The sequence below is a fragment of the Zingiber officinale genome, chromosome 7A (genome assembly GCF_018446385.1).
Source record: "Zingiber officinale cultivar Zhangliang chromosome 7A, Zo_v1.1, whole genome shotgun sequence".
NCBI lineage: Eukaryota > Viridiplantae > Streptophyta > Magnoliopsida > Zingiberales > Zingiberaceae > Zingiber > Zingiber officinale.
Window position 1 is genome coordinate 15,580,548 of NC_055998.1, and position 19,971 is coordinate 15,600,518.

A 19,971-nucleotide genomic window follows, 5' to 3' on the forward strand; every position below is an offset into this window, starting at 1 on the left:
GGTCCACCTGCAGGGTTTAACATGACAATCCTTATGAGCTCCTCTTGAGGACATTATCAACCTAGTATCTCTAGGACACAGTTTCCTTCTATAATCAACAACACACACTATAAGTGATACCATTTCCCAACTTATCAGGCTTATTGATTCATCGAACTAAATCTCACCCATTGATAAATTAAAGAAATAAATATCAAATATATGTGCTTGTTATTATATTAGGATTAAGAGCACACACTTCCATAATAACCGAGGTCTTTGTTTCTTTATAAAATCAGTATAAAAGAAACGACCTCAAATGGTCCTACTCAATACACTCTAAGTGTACTAGTGTAATTATACAGTCAAGATAAACTGATACCTAATTACACTACGACCTTCTAATGGTTTGTTCCTTTCCATTTCGGTCGTGAGCTACTGTTTATAATTTATAAGGTACTGATAACATGATCCTCTGTGTGTGACACCACACACCATGTTATCTACAATATAAATTAATTGAACAACTACATTTATCACAAATGTAGACATTTGACCAATGTGATTCTTATTTCTAGATAAATGTTTATACCAAAAGCTAGGCTTTTAGTATACACTCTAACAGGTTTAAGGTGCCTTCAAGCCTTGGTCCAAGGCGCCTCCAGCTCCTCTGGACAGCTGGTTTCGGCTTGCACTCGAGGCGCCTCCAAGCCCCATGGAGGCGCCTCGGATACTATTCATCCAAGGCTAAACTCTAGTTTTTGGCCCTGTAAAACATGTTAGTCTACGAATACAAACACATACTGCAAAACCAAATTAGCACAGATATTAGTCATGGTAATAGAATATTCTGACAGTCTTCGGACTGTCCGGGTCTGACTTCAGATTTCCGACCGAAAGTCCTAGGTCGACCCGACGCCTACTATTCCCTCTGCGGGGAACGCGCCCTCACCTACTCCACTCAAGAGTTTTACCTGTTGCCATTATGATCCTCCAGATTGACTTAACTTTTGCTTGGCGCTCGATGCTTCCGGACTTTCTGTTGGACTCCCGCTTCCCGGCTCGTCCAGTCTTCCACCTGGTTCGCGACACTAGGACTTTCCACCTAGGGTTACCACCCCCTAGGACTTTTGCCTTAAGCTCTCGACCCGCCAAAACTTTCCGCATAGAGTTACCACCCCCTATGACCTAGGGTTACCACCCCCTAGGGTTTTCCACCTGCCTAACCGCAGCTAGAACTTTTGCCTAAGTACCACTTAGGACTTTCCTGCAAGCTCCATGAACCTTGTTAGATAACAGCATAACCTTAACTTTGAATTCCTTTGTCATTATCAAAACAACGGTTCGATCGTTAGATGCTTCCCGCACCAACAATCTCCCCCTTTTTGATTATGACAACTGAAATTCAAGGTTAAGTAAAATAGATGCATAAATAGTTTTCAAAGTTTAAGCAAGTTAAAAAAAATTTAAATGCAAGCATAGTTAAGCTAAAACTTAAGCTTTGTAAGGCTCCCCCTAATAAAGGCTCTCTTTATAAATTTTATTTTTGAATTTTCCTACTTTGAATTTTCCTACTCTTCCCCTTTGCCATTTATCAAAACTAAGCAAGTTGAATAATTCTAATTTTTCAAACAGATTTTATAGTTAGAAAAATAGAGAATTAAATAAAATTAGGCTTTAAAGAGGGATAAAGATACTTTGATAACACTTAGCTTTTTGAAATTAACTGTAGAATTCTTAACTAAGTGAAATAAGGGCTAAAGAGATATTTTCCTTTCAACTGAGTTTAAAAAACTAATAAAACGTTGACTTTGAAATAAAATGTTAGTTAATTTTTGAAACTTAGTTGAACTCTTTGAAAAATATGTTGTAAAGTTTGAAAAATATATTGAAGCATACTTCAGGTAAGTTGAAATACTTTGAAAGTCTTAGCTAAGTTTTGAAAATCTGTCAGAAAAATACTTAGCTAAATTTTCAAAAGCTTTTGAAAGACTTAAATAAATTTGAAATGTTTTGTTGGTAAATATTTTCTTAATTTTGAAAAAGCTTTTTGAACAATAATTTGGAAAGAGAGAAAATTAAGAAAGGCTAAGGCCATTTAAAAAAATATTTAACCGAATAAAGAATTTCAAGATACTTAAAGGCAAAGGAGGATTAATAAACTTAAAATCTTAATGCCCAAGCATGAGCTGAGTTAAAGAGATTGCAAATTAATTAATTTCTTTTAGTAAGGTATCAGAGCCCTAATGTCTAAGCATGAGTAAAAAAATTTAAAATCAAGCACTTAAGTTCTTTGCCACATGTTTAACCATCTAGCTACTAGCTGATTGCATAAAGGACAACAACTTTCACTTGGTTAGTCAAGTTAAGTCAATAAATCCAGTTAGATTTGACTAGTGCTGGATGACTTAAATTGATTAATGTATATAAAATATTTTAACGCCCAGACTTGCTGTAATGCACAGAAATAAACATTCTGAAGTCCAAGGCAGTAAGCCTAGGTGTTTGTGAGATGCTCTGGCTGAATTCTAGGGGAACATGATTTCTAAGGTAAATGCCTAGGCTAAGTCCAAATTTTGAAAATCTAATAAAATTGGAATTTGAAAACATTATTTTTCCTAGTTTTTAAAATAATTTCTGAAAAAAGTATTTTGAAGATCAACAAGAATTTTAAAGTTAGATTATAGGAAAAAATCAAGATCTATTCTACCCAACATGTTCCTATTTGGCAGAATTAAGCAAATAAAACTGGTAAGCAGAAATAAGTAGAGTAACTGAGTTCTACTAAGCACTAGTATAACCAGACTAGAAAATGGAAGTGTCTGTGTAATATCCAAGGTACATGAAATGATAGTGTCAAAAAGCAGGATCATCAGCTAGAGGGTCGTCAACTGGAGGTGGTGCAAGGGGTTGCTCGGGTGCAGGCTATCCCTGGTGACGTATCTCACCCCGAAGAGAAGCGAATCCTGCAGCTATCTCGGATCGTAGGGATCGGAGGAAGCGATGGCTATCTAGAACAGCCCGTCGCATCTGTATGGATTGAATCTCAAGCCGAACAAGTCTGTCCTCGATGGAAAGTGGTGCCGAAGTCGAAGGTTCGGCTGATGTGGAGGGCCCGGCAGAGGTGGAAGGTAATGGATTTGCGAAAAACTCCTCGGCTAAGAAGTTGGGCCACTCCTCTCCCTCACCCGATGCATCCTCGACCTCTGGAGCAATAGGAGCAACGACTGGTTGTGGCTAACCCTTCCAGGCTAGAATCCCCTCGGTGGTGACCTCTATACCGGCTAATCAAAGACTACGCTGCCCTAACTTGTCGTATAGTGTAAGTGGGATGAGTGTCCCTATGGTCGTGTCTATCCTAGAGGTGGAGAAAATCTGAGTCAAGATATGATAGTAGGGCATGTGGACTACTCCAGATGTGACTATACTAGATGCATGTATAATGTTCTGGAATATGCAGTGCAATGTCTATATCTAAGCGCTGACTTAGGGCGTACAAAAAGAATGAGTGGGAGGGTTGCATCTTCGAGACGTCTCGAGATGTGATCAGCAAAATGCATGCTGTCAAGACTCTGTACATAACGTAGTCCTGAACCCTAAGAAGAGTCGACCTGAACTCAGTCAGGCCAAATGGTCTCTCCTCCCCGAAAAAATGTATATAGATGGTGTCTAAGGTGATATCGGAATAGGGATCACCGAATGGTAGATCCCTACTCGGGTAGCATAGGAATGTACATGTAGACTCCTTGAGCTCTAAGCTAGTGCGAATTAGGGAGGGAGTAAACTGGATGACTGTTCCACTAACTCTGGTGGAATACGTACTATCATCAACCTTTTCGAGGTTGTGATAGAACTGTGCACACAAATCCTAGTTTAATGTATTGTTGCAGTAAACCAGTTTCCCTAACTGATAGTGTTCTATCATCTGGACTGCGGGGTGACAGAACTGGGCAAAAAATGTCCTACCTACATACCTAGGTTTAATAGACTCAAACGTAAATCTAGCAAAGTCTACTCTATGGCTCTCTGAGGGGAATCTAGGATCCGTAGAAGGTGTCCTAGCCGGTGTAGGATCAACATGTCGATGTTTTCTGATTTATGCAACATATAACTAAAGAAGATGTAGAAGAATGACATATAAGAACAATATGATGGTTTAAGGTATACCTAGGAGGCATCGTAGGAGGATTGAAGGAGTTTGGATGGGTTGAAGGCGCCTTAGAGGGAAGAAATCGTCGGATTTTGAGAGAAAAATCGTGTGGAATATGAGTCGTGAATGAACAGAAAGTGTTATGTTCGTTTCTGAAATTCGGGATTTAAGGCGCCTTAGACGATGCTTAAGGTGCCTTAAGTAGGCTATTGGAGGCGCCTCGGAGAGCATATGAGGCGCCTTTAGTTAAGGCGGCGAGAAATTTCCCGCCTCTGTTTAGGGCGCCTCCCTTGTGTGGGAGGCACCTCCAAGAGACGCCACGTGTATTATTATTATTATTATTATTATTATTATTATTATATATATATATAAATATATATATTTTTATTTTTTTGAATAAATAATTAGGTAAAATTTATTAGATTTTGAAAGAATATTAAATTAATTGAATTTTGAAAATATTAAGTTTATTTAATTTTGAAAAATATTAAGTTAATTTAATTTTTGAAAAAGTATTAAGTTAATTAAATTAAGTTAATTAAATTTGAAAGATATTAAGGTTAAGTAAATTTTAAAACTTTAAGTTGATTAATTTGAAAGCTTTTAGTTGATTAAATTAAATTTTAATTTTAATTTCAGTTTAATTTTAATTTAATTTTAATTTTAATTTAATTTTAATTTTAATTTTAATTTAATTTTAATTTTAACTTTAATTTAATTTTAATTTTGATTTTAATTTAATTTAATTTAATTTTAATTTAATTTAATTTTAATTTAATTTTTAAATTAAATTCTTTTTATTAATATAGTTTTTCTACTAGTGCCCCCCTGGATCATAGCCTCGATATGGTCTCTAATCTATGAAGAACCAATTATAGTTCCTGTGGTTTCGGGTTGGTTTATAATGGTTGCTGCCATAATTGTTAAATCCGAATATGCTAGGTGGATTATGGGATCATTTTATGGTTGGGTAAGTCAGATTTGAGTTTGTGCCATGCAATGGGTGTAGATCAACCTTATTTGAGAGAGTCCTGTTGTTTTCTTTTAATGGCTTAATTTATTTCCTTAAGTTTAGAACCATGTTAGAACAGTTTGAAGATTAAAAGAGTAGTTAAGGAAATATTTTGCAATGAGCTAAGTTTTGGTTCCTTATATGCTTAATGTGCATGCTTAAAAGTATGATAACAGCAGCATTCGTTTAATTGATAACTACATTAAAGCCTTAATCAGAATGCTCATGTTCCTTTACAAGTTTTATTAGTTTTGGCTTGGTTTTAATAAGCAATGAATATGAGATAGCTTGATTAAATTTTTAGCTTGTAGTTAGTTTTCTGTATTGCTGTTAGAAGTTAAAAAAAAAAAGAGACCAAAGTCTTAATAGAATCCCTAATCTTTTTAAGAATTGAGATCAGTAGCATATCAAGTGCTCAAAGAAATGCCAAGGCATTTTATCAGAAGAAGCATTTAAAGTAAGATATAAAGAAAAGTATTTTATTTTTAAAAAGGGCATGTACCGGACACAAGGTCCAAGGGATGGGCTCCAAGTTGCCCCTAGACATAAGGTCTAGAAGTGTCTTAATGGTTTTGGGATTAGCTACCTCAATTCTCATTAAGAAAGGCGCGCAAAGTGGTACAATGCCGGGCCCAAGTAAAGTTGAGTATTATTTTAAAGTATAAAAGTATTAAATTTGGAAACAAATAGAACAAGTTTCTTTTATCTAAATTGAAAGATTCTAACAAGATAGATTGTTGTTTTCCTTTAGAGATGCATGATGTAGTTCATTTCTATTTCATGTTGAGCATGTACCTCCTGTTTTCTTTTATGTATATGCATTTCTTATCGGATTTTGTGAGTAGAAAGCACTCACTAAGCTTTTAGCTTATAGATGCTATTTTTCCTCCTACTGCAGATATGGATAAAAATAAAGGAAAGGCTAAAGTGGCTTAGAAGAAGCCGAGAAGGAGACGATGATGGTGTGTGTGTGGTGGCGGATATGGAAGCTTGGGATCTAGCTAATAAATTGCTGCAAGTTAATTTATTTAGTTTTCTTCTTAAATAACTAGGAGAATTTAGAGAAATACAGATTCTGATACTCTTTCTGTTTTGCTGTTTTGAAGTGTTCAAATGTTTTGTTTTTGTTTCTGTTGGATTTCTGGAACCATTCGGATGGTTAAATGCATGGTTAAATGTTTTATGGAAGAAAATGCATATGAAAATTCGGTTTTCATTGTAAAGTAGCCTCAGGTGATTGCTGGTATGTTTATGAGTTTGCTCTATGTAGGAAATCGCCATGAATGCTATTCCGTTGATTGTGTTAGATGTAAGATTGGTAGGAGTATATGCTAAATATTAGTAGGTATTTACAGATATAACATGTGTAAGTTGCTTTAAATTCTTAATATGAGTAAGTGATGGAATTATGAATACTATAACATGCGTGAGCTTCCTTTGGTGATAAATACAGCATGGTAAAGGTCTTGCAGATTTTGGTAATTGCTTAGCATGTTAGTATTATTATATGAGTTTTGTCCTATGGAAGCATTTAGTATAATGTTCAGTTGTTTGAAACATGCGAACAGTAAGTTTAAATTGCAGAATGAAAACTATCTTCCTTTAATAGATGCAAGTTAGGAAAGTTGTAGCAAGCAGTGAGAGTGGTTAAGTTACATGTGTCTGTATGCTATGCTTGTTGTCTCATTTAGTTGCATGTTTGATCCTGTGAAAAGATAAACAAGAAAGAAAAAAAAAAGGTATCAAGGAATTTTATGCTACTATTTAGAGACATGTTCTGATATATGATATGTTTTCCAATAGTTTAAAATATCTCTGGTCTTAAAGTAAGTAGTACAGTAGTTAGTAGAATCAGTAGCGGTCACTCTCAGAGTAGTAGTAAGGAGGGTGTTCGTTACAGTTGGTATCAGAGCGAGGTTCATTTTCCAGCAACACACACACATCAGCATCAACCTTGCCGTCTTCAAGTAAGAAAGTATTTAAGTTCTTTCTTTATTGCTTTCCTTTATTTACATTATTATTTGCAGTATGGATTAATAGTTATAAGAGAATGAGTAAGATAAGAGTTTTATTCTTTTAGCTATTTCCTTTCTTAATATATAAATTGGTATGTTTAGAAAGGGTAGAGAATTCATCAAATTTTCTTATTTGTTTAACTAGATGTCGAGAAGGGGACGTCCCCGTACCGCTCGTACTGAGGACCAAGTTCAGGAGGAAGAGAGGCCAGGCTCAACTGAGCCCAATCTTTCTGAAGTTGTTGCCCAACTTCAGAAACAAGTAGCTGAGCAGCAGCAAGTAATTGCCAATCTGATGGCAAATCAACACCCCTCCTCCTACTCCTCATGCAGAGAATCCAGTGGTAACCGAGGTTCCACCACTACCCTGGGAGTCGTCACAGCACCCGAGACAAGAAGCTTACCTTATACAGTGGCTAACTCAAACCAGAGAGCTTCTCAGGCACGATCGAGCCCTAGGATGCCCAGGCTTGGTTTAAGACACTGGAGAGCACCATGGAGCTTCTTGGCCGGAAGTCGAGAAGGTCAAGTGTGCCTCCTTCTGCCTGACTGGAGACGCACGCATGTGGTGGGAGAGAGTCAAAAGCAAGAGGGCAATCAATCAGATGAAATGGATTGATTTTGAGACAGAATTCTACGACGAGTTCTTTCGCCAAAAGATCACCAACAAGCACTACGAGGAGTTTATGGAGTTCAGACAGGGGGATCTGACAGTAGAGGAAGCAGTTATCTGCCCAGAACTAGTAAGCACAGAGAAGGAGCGAGTTAGACTAATGCTCAGAATGCTGAAGCCTGTGATATCACTTAATGTGAGCAGTGGGACTCATCAGCCCATGACTGGAGAAGAGTTGGTCAGTAGAGCCTTAGTAGCTGAGCACTACCTGAGCAGCATGAAGGCACAAAGAGAGCAACACAAGCCAATCAAGATGGAGACTAAGACTGGGGGAAATCAGAAACCCCAGTCAAATAATCAGAACTGGAAAGGCAAGGGCACTAAAAGAAAGCAGTGGGATTCAGGAAGTAACCAGAAGGGAGGACCAGAAACCAAACAGACTAAGCTCCTTCCCTGCCCTAAATGTGGGAGAACACATTCAGGAGCCTGCCTCTTGGGTAAGACTGGATGTTATTCTTGTGGTCAAGAAGGACACATGGCCAAACAGTGTCCTAACAAGTTCAAAGCACCTCAGCCACAGCCAATACAATATGGAGCCAAGCCTCAACTACATTATATGCCTGCAACTCTGGAAGGACCTCAGATCAGTCAAGGAAGGTTGGAAGCTCCACCAATTCCAGCCTTTGACAATGCCAGAGTATTCTCCCTTAAAGAAGCTGCTAGTGCCTCCACGGTCGTAACTGGTCAAGTAGTTATTTTTCAAGATATAGCTATTGCACTATTTGACACTTGGGCGACCCATTCTTTGTATCCATACCTTTTGCCAAAGAATTACAGGTACCTCAGAAAGCATGAATTCCAAGTTCCCGAACCCTACCTTCGGGAAGTCATGGAATCTAGTCAGTGGCTTCGGTCTAATTTCAAATCGAGAGCTATGTGTTAATCTGGTAGTCCTCGCTATGCGGATTTCGATATCATTTTAGGTATGGATTTCCTCGGCAAGTACAGTGCTTGCCGCAGAAGAAAAGTAATCTTTAGTCCGGAAGGTGAACCATCCTTTGAATTTACAGAGTGCCAAAGAGGAAGACCCGTAAATTCCTCTCTTCTCTCACAGCTCACCGGATGTTAGCTAAAGGGTGTCTTGGTTTTCTTGCATTCATTGTGAGTACAGAGGAAGAAGAAAGACCTAAGCAGGAGGAAGTTCGGGTAGTCTGTCCAGAGGTATTCCCGGAAGAGCTACCCGGACTACCTCCCAACAGAGAAGTGGAGTTTGAGATTGAACTGGTTCCTGGTACCGGTCCAATTTCAAAAGCTCCATATCGCATGTCTCCAGTAGAGCTAAAAGAGTTACAAGAGCAACTTCAGGAGCTACTTGACAAGGGTTTCATACGCCCTAGTCACTCACCATGGGGAGCTCCTGTGTTGTTTGTCAAGAAGAAGGATGGATCTATGCGGATGTGCATAGATTATAGAGCTCTGAATCAAGTGACCATCAAGAACAGGTATCCACTGCCCAGGATCGATGATTTATTTGATCAATTGAAAGGGGCAACAGTGTTCTCCAAGATAGATCTGCGCTCTGGGTACCATCAGTTAAAAGTGAAGGAGAGTGATATACCCAGAACTGCTTTCAGGACCAGATATGGACACTATGAATTCGTGGTCATGCCTTTTGGTGTGACTAATGCACCTGCAGTCTTCATGGACTTGATGAATAGAGTGTTCAGAGAATACCTCGACAAGTTTGTCATTGTGTTCATAGACGACATTCTAGTCTATTCCAGAACTTCAGAGGAGCATGACACGCACTTGAGAATAGTTCTGCAGACCCTTCAACAAAAGCAACTTTATGCTAAATTCTCAAAGTGCGAGTTCTGGTTGGAACAGGTGGCATTTCTAGGTCACATTGTTTCAAAAGAAGGTATTCAGGTAGATCCAGCCAAAGTAGAAGCGGTCAGCAACTGGAAGAGACCCAAGAATGCCAGGGAGATCAGAAGCTTCCTTGGTTTAGCTGGGTACTATCGGAAATTCGTGGAAGACTTTTCCAGAATAGCCTCTCCACTTACAGCCCTCACTAAAAAGAACAAGAAGTTTGAATGGTCAGATAAATGTGAGCAGAGTTTCCAAGAGTTGAAGAAGAGACTGACCAGTACTCCCATTCTGACAGTCCCAGAAAGTGACAAGAGTTTTGACATCTACAGTGATGCTTCCAAGATGGGTCTAGGAGCTGTACTCATGCAAGAAGGAAAAAATTATAGCTTATGCTTCCAAGCAAAGCTAATAAAGTGGCAGATGCACTAAGCAGGAAATCCAGTGCATCCTTGATGTCCCTGTCATCATTAGCCCTGCCACAACAGAAGGAGTTATCAGATTTCGGACTTGAAATTATTTATGGGCAATTCTCTGCATTGACCTTAGAGTCAACCCTACTCGAGGATATACAGAGAAAGCAAAGTGAAGATCCTGATATCCAAAAGATCAAGCAAGGGATACAGGAAGAAGGAAATTCAGAGTTTCGAGTATCAGACAGTGGAATTCTTTATCAAGGGAGTCGCCTTTGTGTTCCCAATGATGAAGAGCTGAGAAAGAAAATTTTGGAAGAAGCTCATAGTACACCTTATTCCATGCATCCTGGTTCTACCAAGATGTATCAAGACGTGAAACAAAGATTCTGGTGGTCTGGACTCAAAAGAGATGTAGCTAAATATGTCAGTACCTGCCTGACATGTCAGAGGGTCAAAGCAGAACACCAGAGACCGGGAGGAGTTCTACAACCTCTTCCAATACCAGAGTGGAAGTGGGAAGACATATCCATGGACTTTATAGTAGGTCTCCCAAGAACCACAAATGGATATGATGCGATATGGGTGATAGTGGACAGATTGACCAAGTCTGCTCATTTTCTAGCCATCAGGGTGTCTCACTCTATAGAGCAGTTGGCACAGCTGTATGTTAAAGAGGTGATCAGACTTCACGGAGTTCCTAAATCTATTGTTTCTGATAGAGATGGGCGCTTCACCTCTCACTTTTGGGAGTGTGTTCAGAATGCACTAGACACCAAACTCAAGTTCAGCACAGCTTTCCATCCACAGACTGATGGACAGACAGAGCGAGTAAATCAGATTCTAGAAGATATGCTCAGAGCTTATGCACTAGATTTTAAAGGCAGTTGGTGCAAGTATCTGTGCTTAGCTGAGTTTGCCTACAACAATAGCTATCAGGCCACCATCAAGATGGCTCCTTATGAGGCATTGTATGGCAGGAAGTGCAGATCACCCATTTGCTGGCAAGAAGCAGGTGAGAGAAAAGAAATGGAAGTAGAGCTGGGTATTCAGACAGAGCTGATAGATGAGACCACTCAGGCCATTCAGAAGATCAGACAAAGAATTGAGATTGCCCAGAGCAGACAGAAGAGTTATGCTGACACACGCCGAAGGCCATTGGAATTTCAAGTAGGAGATTCAGTTTTCCTCAAGGTCGCTCCTATGAAGGGAGTGATGAGATTTGGCAAGAAGGGCAAATTAAGTCCTCGTTATGTAGGACCTTACCTGATCATAGAGAGGATTGGGAAAGTAGCTTACAGACTGGACTTACCACAAGACATGTCAGCAATACACAATGTGTTTCATGTCTCCATGTTAAAGAAGTGCCTCCATGACCCTAGCCAAGTGATTGAGCCTCAGTCAGTGCAGATCCAAGAGGATCTTAGTTATGAGAGTAGACCTACACAGATAGTGGATAGAGCAGTCAAGAGGCTAAGGAACAAAGAAGTGCCACTGGTGAAGGTCGTCTGGCAGAACCAGAAGCACGAGGAAGTCACTTGGGAACGAGAGGACAGTATGAGGCAGAAATATCCAGAACTATTCTAAGTTCGAGGACGAACTTTTTATAAGGTATGGGGAGTTGTAACGACCCAATTCTCCTTACTTTGAGTTCTAAATATCTTTGAAAATGTCTGAAAATGCTTTTAAAATATTCTAGGGATTTTTAGGAATTTTTAGAGTATTTTTATGTAATTTTTGGAGGTCGTTTAGTAGAGTTACAAAAAGAAAGAAGTTTTTGATAAAAATGTTGAAGGGGAGACTCGAACCCAAGACCTTGACCCGAACCGAATCTCAGCCGAACCCAGCCCAACCAGCTAAGCTACAAGGTTTTTGTTAACCTTATAAGGAAAGAATTAAGTTTATAGCATAGTTAAGCGATATTTTAGAAACCGAAAATAAACTTTGAAAATAAAAGGTGCGCGGATAAGGATTCGAAGCCTAGACCCTTGGTTTGGTTGAGAGCCGACTAACCAACTGGACTGCGCGTGTTTTATTAACCTAGTATGGAGAGAAATAGATTTAAGCATAGTTGGAATCGAATTTAAAACTAAGTTATAAAGGGGTTAAGTGTTTACCGTGACCTAAACCTAAGTTTTCCTCTCTTTTCTCTCCCGACGGCGCGATTTTCTTTCTCGGGCGAAAAAGGGGTGACGGCGCTAGGGCTCGTTTCCGGCGGCCGGCGAGGACTTCTTTCCGGGAGTTGTTCGCGGATTCATGGTCTCCTCGTCAAGGAGAACACGCGGATAGGAAGGGATCGCCGAGACCTTCACTTCATCCAAACCGTAGAGCACTTCCCCTTCGGTTGTAAGTTCAAGAACCCAAGGTGAGTTGCTTCTCACCTGCAGTAGGAGTAGTTCCGATTCGTTTATGTTTTCTAGTTGCTTGAGTTTCCTGTGAAGCATGCTAGGGTTGCTGTTTTAATGCCGTGTACTCTAAGAAGTTAGACAAAATCCTTTTGTGAAGTTTGATCTGTAAAGAATTCTTCGATTAGACTTAACAAAGGCTTAATACAAGATTTTTGATCTCTAATCTATGAAGAACCAATTATAGTTCCTGTGGTTTCGGGTTGGTTTATAATGGTTGCTGCCATAATTGTTAAATCCGAATATGCTAGGTGGATTATGGGATCATTTTATGGTTGGGTAAGTCAGATTTGAGTTTGTGCCATGCAATGGGTGTAGATCAACCTTATTTGAGAGAGTCCTGTTGTTTTCTTTTAATGGCTTAATTTATTTCCTTAAGTTTAGAACCATGTTAGAACAGTTTGAAGATTAAAAGAGTAGTTAAGGAAATATTTTGCAATGAGCTAAGTTTTGGTTCCTTATATGCTTAATGTGCATGCTTAAAAGTATGATAACAGCAGCATTCGTTTAATTGATAACTACATTAAAGCCTTAATCAGAATGCTCATGTTCCTTTACAAGTCTTATTAGTTTTGGCTTGGTTTTAATAAGCAATGAATATGAGATAGCTTGATTAAATTTTTAGCTTGTAGTTAGTTTTCTGTATTGCTGTTAGAAGTTAAAAAAAAAAAGAGACCAAAGTCTTAATAGAATCCCTAATCTTTTTAAGAATTGAGATCAGTAGCATATCAAGTGCTCAAAGAAATGACAAGGCATTTTATCAGAAGAAGCATTTAAAATAAGATATAAAGAAAAGTATTTTATTTTTAAAAAGGGCATGTACCGGACACAAGGTCCAAGGGATGGGCTCCAAGTTGCCCCTAGACATAAGGTCTAGAAGTGTCTTAATGGTTTTGGGATTAGCTACCTCAATTCTCATTAAGAAAGGCGCACAAAGTGGTACAATGCCGGGCCCAAGTAAAATTGAGTATTATTTTAAAGTATAAAAGTATTAAATTTGGAAACAAATAGAACAAGTTTCTTTTATCTAAATTGAAAGATTCTAACAAGATAGATTGTTGTTTTCCTTTAGAGATGCATGATGTAGTTCATTTCTATTTCATGTTGAGCATGTACCTCCTGTTTTCTTTTATGTATATGCATTTCTTATCGGATTTTGTGAGTAGAAAGCACTCACTAAGCTTTTAGCTTATAGATGCTATTTTTCCTCCTACTGCAGATATGGATAAAAATAAAGGAAAGGCTAAAGTGGCTTAGAAGAAGACGACAAGGAGACGATGATGGTGTGTGTGTGGTGGCGGATATGGAAGCTTGGGATCTAGCTAATAAATTGCTGCAAGTTAATTTATTTAGTTTTCTTCTTAAATAACTAGGAGAATTTAGAGAAATACAGATTCTGATACTCTTTCTGTTTTGCTGTTTTGAAGTGTTCAAATGTTTTGTTTTTGTTTCTGTTGGATTTCTGGAACCATTCGGATGGTTAAATGCATGGTTAAATGTTTTATGGAAGAAAATGCATATGAAAATTCGGTTTTCATTGTAAAGTAGCCTCAGGTGATTGCTGGTATGTTTATGAGTTTGCTCTATGTAGGAAATCGCCATGAATGCTATTCCGTTGATTGTGTTAGATGTAAGATTGGTAGGAGTATATGCTAAATATTAGTAGGTATTTACAGATATAACATGTGTAAGTTGCTTTAAATTCTTAATATGAGTAAGTGATGGAATTATGAATACTATAACATGCGTGAGCTTCCTTTGGTGATAAATACAGCATGGTAAAGGTCTTGCAGATTTTGGTAATTGCTTAGCATGTTAGTATTATTATATGAGTTTTGTCCTATGGAAGCATTTAGTATAATGTTCAGTTGTTTGAAACATGCGAACAGTAAGTTTAAATTGCAGAATGAAAACTATCTTCCTTTAATAGATGCAAGTTAGGAAAGTTGTAGCAAGCAGTGAGAGTGGTTAAGTTACATGTGTCTGTATGCTATGCTTGTTGTCTCATTTAGTTGCATGTTTGATCCTGTGAAAAGATAAACAAGAAAGAAAAAAAAAGGTATCAAGGAATTTTATGCTGCTATTTAGAGACATGTTCTGATATATGATATGTTTTCCAATAGTTTAAAATATCTCTGGTCTTAAAGTAAGTAGTACAGTAGTTAGTAGAATCAGTAGCGGTCACTCTCAGAGTAGTAGTAAGGAGGGTGTTCGTTACAGAAGCCATAATAGTTGGAAAATTAATTTCCATATTTATTGCTTTTATTTACTGTGATGTGTATATGCATGTGATGTATGCTAGCATAGGTTAAAATTCCTCACCATAAATTATTAAGTGGGAGAGGGATTAGTATATGAATCTCATGGTCTCCATTACTGGTTTGTAAGTGATGTAACAAGCTTGCGCGTTGGCTCTGAGTGCCTTCCTCCATATCGAATGAGTTTGTTTGTGGATCACTAGATCAAACTTCCATTTTGGATGGTTATAGGAAATTGATTAAGAGCGTGTGATCTTCCCCATCAGAAGGGGCAAAATCTTAATTAATGGACTAAGTATCAAGTAATGATATACACTTAGGCTCATTTAATAGTGTCTCCCCATCGGAGACACTGCTATTATTTGTGTGACCGAAGGAAAACCAACTATTAATTTGTCATAAAGATAGGTTGATACGATAATAAAATTATAACCCTCCTCTTACATGTAATGATCACCCTTCTTACTACTACTACTACTCTCTAAGAGTGACCGTTACTTATCTACTAACTCTACTTAACCGGTTTATTAAAAATCTCTAGGAAAACCCTACTTTAAAATTTCGGCAGAGTCTCCCCTGTACCGGTGACCATTTCCCATAATACAAACAAATAATAAACCATCAGCCACATGCGGCTGGTATAAATACTTCACAACCACGCAGTAATAATATCACAATAACTAAAAGGAAACTATTCTAGCAATAGTAAACAAATAGAACTCCAACGATAAGACATACCAAACTACAAGTGCGGAATAGATTCAATTACAATCTCAACTTCATCATAGCATTAAAAGAGAACTAAAATAACTAAACAGAAAAGTCTTGGCAATTTGCCAGCTCATTCTGGATCTCTCCATAGTCCAGTCATCACACACCTTCATCACCACCACCTTGTCGCCTTCCTTGCTAAATCTTTTCCTTTCCTTTATCTGCAGTAGGAGGAAGTGCAGTCTATAAGCATAAAGCTTAGTGAGCGCTATCTACTCACAAAAACTCGATATGCATGTATATAAATAAAAACATGCTAAAACTGAATGCTAACATGTAAAGCTACTCATACTCATACATAGCAAAGGAATCATGCTAACTGAAATACTAAACATGTATAGTTAATCATGCTCATAAGAATGAAACTATAAAAGAAGCATACTAAACATGTAAAACTAAACATGCTGGATAATCTAGTAGCAAGAAACAAATAAAACTATTACTGCATGCTTCAAATAACAAGAAACTAAACTTTCTAATTCTAAACATATTTGAAGCTTGTTTCATTTGTTTCAAAACTTATACTTTAATACTTCAAAATAATAATAAACTTCTTTTGGGCCCGGCATTGTACCACTTTACGCGCATTCTTAATAAGAATCGAGGTAGCTAATCCCGAAACTACTAAGATACTTCTAGGCCTTGTACCTAGGGGCAACTTGGAGCCCATCCCTTGGACCTTGTGTCCGGTACATGCCCTTTAAAAGTAAAATACTTTTTATCTTAATTACTTCTTCTTTAAATGCCTTGACATTTTAATAGACACCTTGTGTGCAAAAATTCCTAAAGTATGGACTTTGGAATTTACTTAAGGCCTTGGCCTTTCTCTTTCTTTTCTTTTTCTTTCTTTTACTTGTTAATACTTCTAAAAGTATTTAATAGGATTCTTATTTTTCCACTGGAATACATGGCTGTTCATGCTTCTTAAAATAGCAAATGAAAACAACTTTGAACTTACTAATCATGCTATAAAATAGAGCAAAAGAAAGCAACTTGGACTTTCTAAACATGCTGTAAAATAGAGCAAAAGAAAACTAACTTGGACTTTCTAAACATGCTGTAAAATAGAGCAAAAGAATGTAACTTTGAGCTTCCTATACATGCTGTAAAACAAAGGAAAAGAAAGCACATCTAATCTTACTAATCATGTCACAAAATACACTTTATATATAGCTGTTCGTGCCCCATTTTGGCCAGGAAAACTGATGGTTCTGCACTTGTTAATAGGAAAGGCAACTAATTTAAATCCAGCAATACCAATAGCAAGTGAAACCTATAATTTCTCTAGCGATTAAAAGAAAGACTCCTATTTAACTCTTAACAACCTTACTATCCTTCCAAATTCCTGAAACCCAGCAGGAATCGTGATTCCCTTCTAAAACAGATCTGATGTCCAGCAACAGCAACAGAAAACAAGAAACACTTACTTCTTTTACCTTTCTATTCATCCTAATGTTGTACATAACTAAAGCAAGGAAACCAAGCCATTAAAAATCCAACAGAACTCCCAAATTAGAGTTATCCACACCCATTACATGGCACAAACCTAAATCCAAATTACTCAACAATAAGATGATACCTACTGGTGAATATAAATGCTCACTTGAATGAATCTGCTCATGCACATGCCTACTAGTGGGAGCTGTCTATAGTTCCATGGCAAGAAAGCAATATAAGGGAAACAAAATGCTATACATAGCTATTCCAACTAGCTGTTCTTTTTCATTGCAACGAGGAGAAAGAAAGAACAAAATCTAAAACTGTGATAAACAAATCCGTCTCCTTTCATGTTCACTGCCTAAACAACAAAACTAAAATTCCCAAGGCTACATAATCCGATCAACACTTATATAACAATAGAACCAAAGACTTAGCTGCTCTTAATAATTTTGTACTACTACCACCAGAAACTGCTCATATTAAATCTGCAAAAGATCTAAAACTAGTATGAAATTTGTGGTTGTTTCTTGCTTATGGAGATACAAAAGGTATCCGAACTGCACACTTGAATTAAAACTGTTCATGCTCAAAATTAACGCTGACCTAAACTAATCTGGATTTGGCACTAATCTGAGATCAAGCTAGACTGAAGAATTGTAAAACATGATCCGGAAACAAGAAAAGAACTAAATCAAACTTGAAACTGATCAGATCATCTACATGTTCCGAAACAAGCAAGAAAAGAGGGCTAAATCCCTAACAACTAAATTCTGTACAAACACAATCTGAAAACAAGGAAAACAAATCGAAGCTCGGAACTACTCCTACTGCAGGTGAGAAGCAACTCACTTTGGTGTTCTTTAACTTATAACCGAAGAAGATGACCTCTAGGGCTTCGGAGATGTGGCTGTTTCGGCTCTTCCTTGTGCCCGCGCGCTCTCTTTGCCGAGAGAAACTCGAACTTGTGAAGAATCCGCGGAGAAAGGAGCTCGCCGGCCGCTGGAAAACAATCCCTAGCCGCTGCTGCGTTTCCGCCCGAGAGAGAAGGCGCCGTCGCGAGGGAGAAAGGAATAGGTTTTTGGATTCGGGAAAAAAAGAATTAGGTCCTTTTAAAACTAGGGTTTTATTTATCAACTATAACATATATATTTCTCGCTTCATACTTATTAACAAAACACTCGCAGCTCGGTTGGTTGGCTGCGTTCGGCTTGAGGCGTGGCTCGCGAGTTCGAAACTCGGCTGCAACCATTTTTTTTTCCTCCTATTTATTAGTTACTGCTTAAATAGAATATTTCTCCTTTTTTAATAAGAAACACTTGCTAGATCAGTTGGTTAAGCGAATCTTTGCTTAACCCGAGATCTGGGCTTCGAATCCTCAGCCGTGCACTTTTATTCCAATTTATTTTAAACATTCCAACTATAGCTTAAATCTATTTCTCTCTATACTTGGTTAACAAAACCCGCGTAGCTCAGCTGGTTGGGCAGGTTTTGCTTGGGTCAGTCCGACCCGAGGTCGTGGGTTCGAATCTCACCTTCAACATTTTTTTTTTAAACTTCTTTCTTTTTGTAGCCCTACTAAACGACCTCCAAAAATTATGTAAAAATACTCTAAAAATTCCTAAAAATCTCTAGAATATTTTAAAAGTATTTCCAAATATTTTTATGGATTTTTAGAACTTGAAATAGGGAAAATTGGGTCGTTACAATTCCCCATACCTTATAAAAAGTTCGTCCTCGAACTTAGAATAATTCTGGATATTTCTGTCTCATACTGTCCTCCCACTCCCAAGTGACTTCCTCGTGCTTCTGGTTCTGCCAGACGACCTTCACTAGTGGTACTTCTTTGCTTCCCAATCTCTTAACTGCTCTGTCCACTATCTGTGTAGGTCTTCTCTCAAAACTAAGATCCTCTTGGATCTGCACTGACTGAGGCTCAATCACTTGGCTAGGGGCACGGAGGCACTTCTTTAACATGGAGACATGAAATACATTGTGTATTGCTGACATGTCTTGTGGTAATTCTAGCTTGTAAGCTACCTTTCCAATCCTGTTTGTAATCAGGTAAGGTCCTACATAGCGAGGACTTAATTTGCCCTTCTTGCCAAATCTCATCACTCCCTTCATAGGAGCAACTTTGAGAAAAACTGAATCTCCTACTTGAAATTCCAGTGGCCTACGGCGTGTGTCAACATAGCTTTTCTGTCTACTCCGGGCCTCAATCCTCTGTCTGATTTTCTGGACACCTGAGTGGTTTCTTCTATCGCCTCCGTCTCAATACCCAACTCTACTTCCATTTCTTTTCTTTCACCGCTTCTTGCCAGCATATAGGTGATCTGCACTTTCGCCATACAACGCCTCATATGGTGCCATCTCGATGGTGGCCTGGTAGTCATTGTTGTAGGCAAACTCAGCTAAGCACAGATACTTGCACCAACTGCCTTTAAAATCTAGTGCACAAGCCCTGAGCATATCTTCTAGGATCTGATTTACTCGCTCTGTCTGTCCATCGGTTTGAGGATGGAAGGCTGTGCTGAACTTGAGTTTGGTGCCTAGTGCAGTCTGAACACACTCCCAGAAGTGAGAGGTGAAGTGCCCATCTCTATCAGAAACAATAGATTTGGGAACTCCATGAAGTCTGATCACCTCTTTTACATACAGCTGTGCTAACTGCTCTATAGAGTGAGACACTTTGATGGCTAGAAAATGAGCAGACTTGGTCAATCTGTCCACTATCACCCATATCGGATCATATCCATTTGTGGTTCTTGGGAGACCTGTTATGAAGTCCATAGATATGTCTTCCCACTTCCACTCTGGTATTGGAAGAGGTTGTAAAACTCCTCCTGGTCTCTGGTGTTCCGCTTTGACCCTCTGACATGTCAGGCAGGTACTGACATATTTAGCTACATCTCTTTTGAGTCCAGACCACCAGAACTTCTATTTCATGTCTTGGTACATCTTGGTAGAACCAGGATGCATGGCGTATGGTGTACTATGGGCTTCTTCTAAAATTTTCTTTCTCAGCTCTTCATCATTGGGAACACAA